Source organism: Vicia villosa, unplaced genomic scaffold (assembly GCF_029867415.1).
Source record: "Vicia villosa cultivar HV-30 ecotype Madison, WI unplaced genomic scaffold, Vvil1.0 ctg.002178F_1_1, whole genome shotgun sequence".
Classification (NCBI taxonomy): Eukaryota; Viridiplantae; Streptophyta; class Magnoliopsida; order Fabales; family Fabaceae; genus Vicia; species Vicia villosa.
Genome location: NW_026705860.1, coordinates 27,829 through 37,104, shown reverse-complemented (window position 1 = coordinate 37,104; position 9,276 = coordinate 27,829).

Sequence of the window (9,276 nt, the reverse complement as noted above, 5' to 3'; positions counted from 1 at the left end):
CAAGGAAATACCTGCACACATAAACAGACAACAATCCAATGCCAGACAGACAGAATAACAGCAGAGTAATTAACAGAATAAGGGTCCAGAGGCGCTAAGTCCATAAGTCCGAATCTCCAAAATGCTAGGGATAGTAACCAATAGTCCAAAAGAGAGCCTTAAGAGTTTTTTAGATTTTTGTTGATTATTAGTGTTTTAGCATAAAAGTAAAGTATGGTCCAAGTGGACAAAGAGAAAATGGCGGAAACATAAACATATGTCCAAATGGACAAAGAGAAAATAGCGGAATGTAAACGTCCAAATGGACAAAGGAAAAATAGCGGAATGTAAATATGATGAAATGATAAAATAAAGCGATAAAGCGAGAAATATAAAGAGCGGTATAATAAAGTGCGAAAATTAAAGTCAGTTGTTAGATGTTAAAGATAACCATCTTGAAACTTGTCAAGTATGTTATCAAAGTTAGTAATAAAGATCGATGGTGAGTGAAGGATGTACTCGGATTTAAATTCAATGAACATTTATCAGAAGCTTGATAAAATCATAGCGACTACACGATAAACCCTCATAAGTCTTAAATCAACCGCATACAATTCTCTTCCATATTTGATCTTTTTGATTCGGGACACGAAATATTGCGCTATGTTAAGCAGATCGCCAAGTGATTTATGTAGAAATCACCCTACAACGAGGCCGGTCAAAACTTTATGTGCTAATGCATGCGAGAGGAATGATATGTAGATCACTCTCCGAAAGCAATACCGCACGAAAATAAAAATGGTGAGTGATCTAGTCTTTACTAAGAATCCATAAGAATTCTCAAAGTATTAAGACTTTCATCGATCAAAATAAAGAGAAACAAAAGATGGAACCACATTAAAAGCTCCTTTCATCCATAATTTCAATCACATAATTTTGCGGATTTGAATTCTCATCCTATCGACGCCCTAAGTCCATTGAAATTAGAGAGAAATTAGGCCTCTAATTTGTGATTCAAAGAAAATATCAAAAGAATGGAGTAGAAGAAGAGTTAGAACCAAAAACAAGTCAAAAATAGCAAAAACAAGCATTCTGCCTCACTGGAAATCGATTTACCTCTGTAGGAAATCGATTTCCTGCCTGCAGAATTCAGATCTGGCGCAAAAAACAGAGTGGAAATCGATTTCCCTATGTAGGAAATCGATTTCCTGCGCACAGTTTTCAAAAAAACAGCATTATGAACTTTGAAACTTGATTTAGGCAAACATACAAACACCTTATGATCACATATCCATTGGAGCACGAATTTTCCATCAAATCACCATCAAATAGGACCAATATAGCATCAAAGATGCATTGAACACAAACAACAAAGAATCATATTATGGTAGATGGAAAAGGATGATGAAAATTACCAATTCTTGAACAAAACTTAGATCCACTTCAACAATCACCAACACAAATCTTGATCTCTCAACAATTGAAGAGAAAAGAGTGAAATGGATGGTGGTTTAGCTCAAAGTTTGTGAGGTTCAAGGTGTGACTCACAAACTTTATGAAAGAATAAAGAGCTTTGGTGAATTTGGTAGGGATGAGGAGAGAAATTGCAAGGGGTTTTTTGGCTCTCAAAGCTTGAGAAATGAGAGAGTAGAGGTCTCTATTTATAGAATTGGAGCAAGAGTAGTGGCAAATTGGTCTTTTTGTGTTTGGTAATTAAATTGGTAATTAAAGTGGGATTTAAATGGGGAAATGATGTTTAAGTGGGTTTAATGAAGGAGTTAATTTTGATGAGGTGGAAAATTGGTAAAATGATCAAATAAAAAGGGGCCAAAATGATGTCAAGCTTCCCTCCTTATATTTTTTTGAATTTTGCGCACAGGAAATCGATTTCCCACAGGGGTAAATCGATTTCCACCTTCAAATTTTCAAAAATTGTTTTCTTGCACTGTTTTGACTTTTGCCCGATCTTTCACCTGTAAAATATAAACAAAAAGGGACAAAACACATATTTTTTGATTTTTCGTTAGCACTAAACAAATAAAAATCTAAAAGTGCTTAATGATTCCCCTCAGAGATAATCACAGTATCAAAGACAAAGCCTCACAATGGTGCTTTTGATTGATGATTGAATGCAATTGATGTATGATCTTAGGGTCAAAAATTGGGGTATGACAGATGCCCCTATTTAAGATTCTTTGATCCGGAAATACGATGATTGAAAATCTTCGTTTCGAGGAGATTGAAGAGACTTAAATATATAAAACACGCAATTTTTGAACCTAATATGCAATGCAATTTTTAATGAATGTATATGATGATGAAACAACATTGGGGAGAAAAAGAACTCCACTGGGGAAAGCACATGTCTTGTGGGAAGAACTCCAATGGGGAAACAAGACTTTGTTGGAGAAACGAAACTTTGTTGGGAAAAGAAACTTCACTGGGGAAAACATTTCGCACCAGAGAGGTTAAAGCATCACCTTTCACTAGGGTGAGAAAAGGGGGCATCCTCTTTCACTGGGGATGAGAAAATATGCATCCTCTTTCACTAGGGAATCATAAGATATGCATCCTCTTTCACTGGGGATGAGAAAGTATATCACCTTTCACTAGAGAATCAGAATACCCGTCTTTCATTAACAGAGAACACACCATCGTTCCACTGATGATAAAAATGCATCGACGTACCACTGACGATGAAGATAAAATAACATACACCAACGTTCCACTGAAGGTGAACTACCAATGTTCCACTGGAGGTAGGAAAGAGATATATCGCCGTGCCATTGACGATGAAGATAACCAAATACACCATCGTTCCACTGAAAGTGAGCTACCAACGTTCCACTGGAGGTAGAAAAGAGAAATACATCGACGTACCACTGACGATAAAACAAGATAACAAGATACACCATCGTTCCACTGAAGGTGAACTACCAACGTTCCACTGAAGGTAGACAAGAGATATACATCGACGTACCACTGACGATGAAGATAAAATAACATACACCAACGTTCCACTGGAGGTAGACAAGAGATATACATCGACGTACCACTGACGATGAAGATAAAATAACATACACCAACGTTCCACTGAAGGTGAACTACCAACGTTCCACTGGAGGTAGAAAAGAGAAATACATCGACGTACCACTGACGATGAACAAGATAACAAGACACACCATCGTTCCACTGAAGGTATGAAGAGATGCCCTTTGTACCAATGACGGTGAAGAGCAATCAATAGTATTTTTTCAATGATTTGAGGATGCAAACACAAATGCATAATCTCAATATTCATCGTCCAGCAGCCAAAATTCAATCCATGACCAGATGGAAAGAAGCTGCCAAAAAGACTGGACCAAGTGAGAAAGAAACTCACTGGTCTTCTGTTCATAGACATCTGAACTGAAACATATTATCCACCTAGAAACAAATTCAGTGGGGATTTTCAAGGAAAGTGAGCTTTTTCTGCTTAAGACACTCTAAATGAAAGAGCGATCTGTTTGACAGTAAACTTCATGATAGCAAATGTAAATGTATGACTGTTTTTGATGCATGTTAATGATGCATATGCTGCCAAAACATAGCACAAGGAATGAACTCAAGAGATGGAGTACGAAAATAGCATAATCAAGCGTGTCTCAAGTTGAACACCAGAGCAAAAACTGCTATAACAATCTTTTGATGGCATCAGAATAAATGCTACCCAACACTGAGGGATCATTGGAGTTGAGAGAACAAAAATAACTGAGTTCTACATCATATTCGAACCAAGCCAAAAGTTCATTAAGTGGGATATATTCTTCCCCTTTTGTATATGAATACATCAACATATCCGTTCCTTGTAATGCACTCATGAATCAAAACAAAACTTCTTTTATATTTTTCAAAAAAGATTTTGTTGAAATCAATTTTCTTTTTGCTTCAAGAATTACTATCAACAATAAATGACATTTTGAGAGATATGAAAGAAATAAGATTGCCAATAAAAGGTAAAGGCTCAAACTTTTTTAATAGAATGGAAGCCTGCAAAAGGCAAGACCCCATGGATTATTACAAAGTTTGGAAAGTGGTGATTTTGTGGAAAAGGTACATTGAAATGTAATGACCCTATCCTCTCTCTCAACTTGGAATTCCTGAGCAAAGGCTTCCGTTGAAATGTGTTGAACTTCTCATGATAAACAGATGACTGCTGATGATCAAGTCTTGTCTGATGTAGTTACTTGCCATGAATCCCTAACTTTTGCCTGGACCGCCCTTTCGGGTTTTCAGTCCACCGGGTATTTTATTCTGTTTATGTCTCTAATTTTTGCCTGGACTGCCCTTTCGGGTTTTCAATCCACCGAGACGCTCTTTTTTGCCTAAGCCGCCCTTTCGGGTTTTCAACTTAGCGAGCTGTTCTTTTATTATTTTAGGCGAAGTATTTCTTGACTACATCAGCATTCACGGGACGTGGGAGCTCTTCTCCGTCCATAGTTGCAAGAATTAATGCACCGCCAGAGAAGGCTTTCTTAATAACATATGGTCCTTCAAAATTAGGAGTCCACTTGCCCCTTGAATCGGAGGTGAAAGACAAGATCCTTTTGAGCACGAGGTCGCCTTCTCTGAATACACGAGGTCGAACCTTCTTATCAAAAGCTTTCTTCATTCTTTTCTGGTACAACTGACCATGGCATAAAGCTGTCATTCTCTTTTCTTCTATCAAATTCAATTGATCAAACCTGCTCTGACACCACTCAGCCTCAGATAACTTGGTTTCCATTAAAACTCTCAACGATGGAATCTCAACCTCAATGGGGAGCACTGCTTCCATACCGTAAACCAAAGAAAAGGGAGTTGCCCCGGTTGAAGTACGAACAGATGTACGGTACCCATGCAAAGCAAATGGGAGCATCTCATGCCAGTCCTTGTACGTAACAACCATCTTTTGCACAATCTTCTTAATATTCTTATTTGCTGCTTCAACAGCTCCATTCATCTTTGGCCTATAAGGCGAAGAGTTGTGGTGTTCAATTTTGAAACTTTCACACAATTCTCTCATCATGCTGTTGTTCAGATTCGAGCCATTATCAGTAATGATCTTGCTCGGTACACCATATCTGCAGATGATATTATTCTTGATAAATCTGACCACAACTTGCTTTGTTACATTAGCATATGAAGCAGCTTCCACCCACTTGGTAAAGTAATCGATTGCTACCAGGATGAATCGATGTCTGTTCGAAGCCTTGGGTTCAATCATGCCAATCATATCGATACCCCACATGGAGAAAGGCCATGGAGAAGAAATAACATTGAGAAGTGTCGGAGGCACATGAATCTTGTCAGCATACACCTGACACTTGTGACACTTCTTTACAAACTTGTAACAATCAGATTCCATTGTCAGCCAATAGTAACCTGCTCTAAGCATCTTTTTAGCCATCGAATGTCCATTGGCATGAGTACCGAAAGAACCTTCATGGATTTCATGCATCAACATGTCTGCTTCGTGTCTATCCACGCATCTGAGAAAAACCATGTCATAATTCCTTTTATACAAAACATCAGCATTGATGAAGAAACTGCCAGCCAATCTCCTCAAAGTTTTCTTATCCTTATTTGATGCCCCAAGTGGGTACTCTTGAGTCTGAAGGAAGTGTTTAATATCGAAATACCAAGGCTTTTCATCTGTTGATTCCTCAACTGCAAATACATGAGCAGGTCTATCAAGACGCCTGATCGTAATCTGAGGTTCCTCATTATGGAAGTTCACTTTGTACATGGAGGACAATGTGGCTAAAGCATCAGCCATCTGATTCTCATCTCGAGGGATGTGGTGGAATTCAACTTTGTTAAAGAACGTCAACAGCCTTCTAGCGTAATCTTTGTAAGGGATCAAGCCAGGATGACGAGTTTCCCATTCTCCTTTAATCTGATTAATCACAAGCGCAGAATCTCCATAAACATCAAGAATCTTAATTCTCAGATTAATGGCCTCTTCAAGCCCCATGATGCAAGCTTCATACTCAGCAATATTATTTGTGCAATCAAAACATATCCTTGCAGTGAAAGGTACATGTGACCCATGTGGAGTAACAATAATGGCGCCAATTCCATGGCCATGAATGTTAGAAGCTCCGTCAAAAATTAAACCCCACTTGGATTCAGGATCTGGTCCTTCTTCTGGAAATGGTTCATCCCAATCCTGAGCTCTCAAATACATTATATCTTCATCTGGGAAGTCCATTCTGATAGATTGACGATCATCAATTGGTTGGTGAGCGAGGTACTCTACCAACACACTTCCTTTCACAGCTTTCTGAGCTCGATATTCAATATCATATTCTGATAACATCATTTGCCAGCGAGCGATCCTTCCAGTTAATGCAGGTTTCTCAAATACATACTTAATTGGATCCATTTTGGAAATCAATAGGGTGGTGTGGTTCAACATATACTGTCTTAGTCGGCGAGCAGCCCACACCAAAGCACAGCAAGTTTTCTCAAGCGGCGAGTATCTTGTTTCGCACTCGGTAAACTTTTTGCTAAGGTAGTATATTGCATACTCTTTTCGACCAGACTCGTCATGCTGACCCAACACACATCCCATTGAATTTTCAAGCACTGTGAGGTACATAATCAAAGGCCTTCCCTCAGCTGGAGGGAGCAGAATGGGAGGTTCAAGCAGATATTCTTTGATGTTGTCAAAAGCTTTCTGACAATCTTCATTCCACACACATCCCTGATTTTTCTTTAACAACTTGAAGATTGGCTCACAGGTAGCAGTCATATTGGAAATGAACCTGGAGATATAATTCAAACGTCCGAGGAAACCTCTCACTTGTTTCTCAGTCTTTGGTGTTGGCATTCCTGAATTGCTTTGACTTTATCAGGATCTACTTCAATTCCTCTCTGACTGACAATGAAACCCAATAATTTTCCAGAACGGACACCAAAAGTGCATTTACTTGGATTTAAGCGGAGACGATACTTTCTCAAACGCTGAAACAACTTTAACAGATCCTCCATGTGCCCTTCCTCTGACTGGGATTTGGCAATCATGTCATCCACATAAACCTCAATTTCTTTGTGCATCATATCATGGAAAAGAGTAGTCATGGCCCTCTGATATGTCGCGCCAGCATTCTTCAACCCAAAAGGCATCACTTTGTAACAGAATGTCCCCCATGGCGTAATAAAGGTTGTCTTTTCCATGTCTTCAGGTGCCATCTTAATCTGATTGTATCCTGAAAAACCATCCATGAAGGAGAAAACCTCAAACTTTGCCGTACTATCTACCAACATATTAATGTGAGGTAGAGGAAAATCATCTTTCGGACTGGCTTTGTTCAAATCTCTATAATCAACGCTCATGCGAACTTTTCCGTCTTTCTTCGGAACTGGCACTATATTAGCAATCCATTGAGGATATACAGAAGTGACAAGGAAACCTGCGTCAATCTGCTTCAAGACCTCATTCTTAATCTTTTCCGCCATATCAGGATGACTTCTTCTTAGCTTTTGCTTGACAGGAGGACATTCTGGTTTCAACGGCAAACGATGCTCTACAATATCTGTGTCCAGCCAGGCATATCTTGGTAGGACCACGCAAAAATGTCAACATACTCTTTAAGAAGCTCTACCATCCTCTTCTTAACATCTTGACCAAGCAGTGCCCCAATCTTGACTTCTTTCTTATCTTCTTCAGAACCCAAGTTGATGACTTCTAACGGCTCTTTATATGGCTGAATGGTGTCTTCCTCGTGCTCAAGCAGTCGGGAAATCTCATCAGGAATACATTCATCACTCTCTTCTTCCGCCTCATACACAGTACACTCGAAGTTAGGAGAGGGTGCAGGGTCATTACTTTCAACGGTTTTATTGATTAATCTGCACAAGTGATTATTATTTCAGAAAAAAGGAGAGATATATGCAAACATGTAATCGTGCAGATTATGGCAAATGAAAACATTTTTGTTTTTTTTAAGGTTTTTTGTGTTACCACTTTCCAGAAAAAGCAAAAAGATAAAAAGCATGTATATGCAGAAACAAAATGACTTTTATTGATGATTTTAATGTTTAAAACAAACAGAAAAAAGCCCCAACAACTTCACTTTCATCTTGGGTAGAATGAAAGGATTTTGAAAAACATAAAAGAAAATTACTATGAAGCATGAGTACACTCAGGAATGTCAATGGTGATCCAGTTCTTAATCATCTTTCCATGGGTCACAAAGTTTGGCACTTCTGGCTCTAATTTGTCTTCAATAATAGCGTTCACTTCTGGAGGAGTCTTCCCAGGACATTCATACACCATGTTCACAGCAGACGCTTCATGAGTCGGCAATGGATTGTTCTGCACATTTGGGCCAATATCACGGAAAGAAAGCATACCAGAACGAACCAATCTCTGAACTTCATTCTTTAAAGGCCAGCAATTCTCTAGGTCATGCCCAAGAGCGTTATGATGAAAAGCACAAGTGGCATCAGCTTTGTACCACCAAGGGAGTTTCTCTGGAACAAGAGGTGGTGACCTTGGTTGAACCAACTTCTTATGAATTAGAGCAGGATACAGTTCAGTGTACGTCATAGGGATAGGATCAATATTAACTCGAGGATACGGATTCCGCCTTGCTGGTTGTTGATTAACAGGAGCTATAGGCACTGAATTCACAACAGGAGTTACTGACGCCACTTGTTGAGATTGATTTCTGAATCGACTATTCCTCCCATGAGAAACAGCATTGGCATCTGATTCCTTCTTCTTCTGGAATGAAGAACCATACTTTTTCGCACCACCAGACGAATTGTCATTCCGAACCAAACGACCTTCTCGCACAGCTTCTTCCAATCGGACACCCATACCCACCATTTCAGTGAAGTCTACAGGAGCACTTGCAATCATCTTCTCATAGGAAAACGGACCAAGAGTCTTCAGAAAAATCTTAGTCATCTCTTTTTCTTCCATCGGAGGAATCACTTGGGCGGCAACCTCACGCCATCTCTAAGCATATTCCTTGAAGGATTATTTCTCTTTCTGCATCATAGCTCGCAATTGATCTCTATCGGGAGCCATGTCCACATTATATTTGTATTGCTTCACAAACGCCTCAGCTAAGTCATTAAAAGTGCGAATATGGGTGCTATCAAGGCCCATATACCACTTAGAAGCAGCTCCAGTCAAACTGTCTTGGAAATAATGGATCAACAGACGTTGGTCATCAGTGTGAGTGGACATCTTCCTTACATACATCACCAGATGTGCCTGAGGGCAGGAGTTTCCTTTATACTTCTCAAATTCAGGCAGCTTGA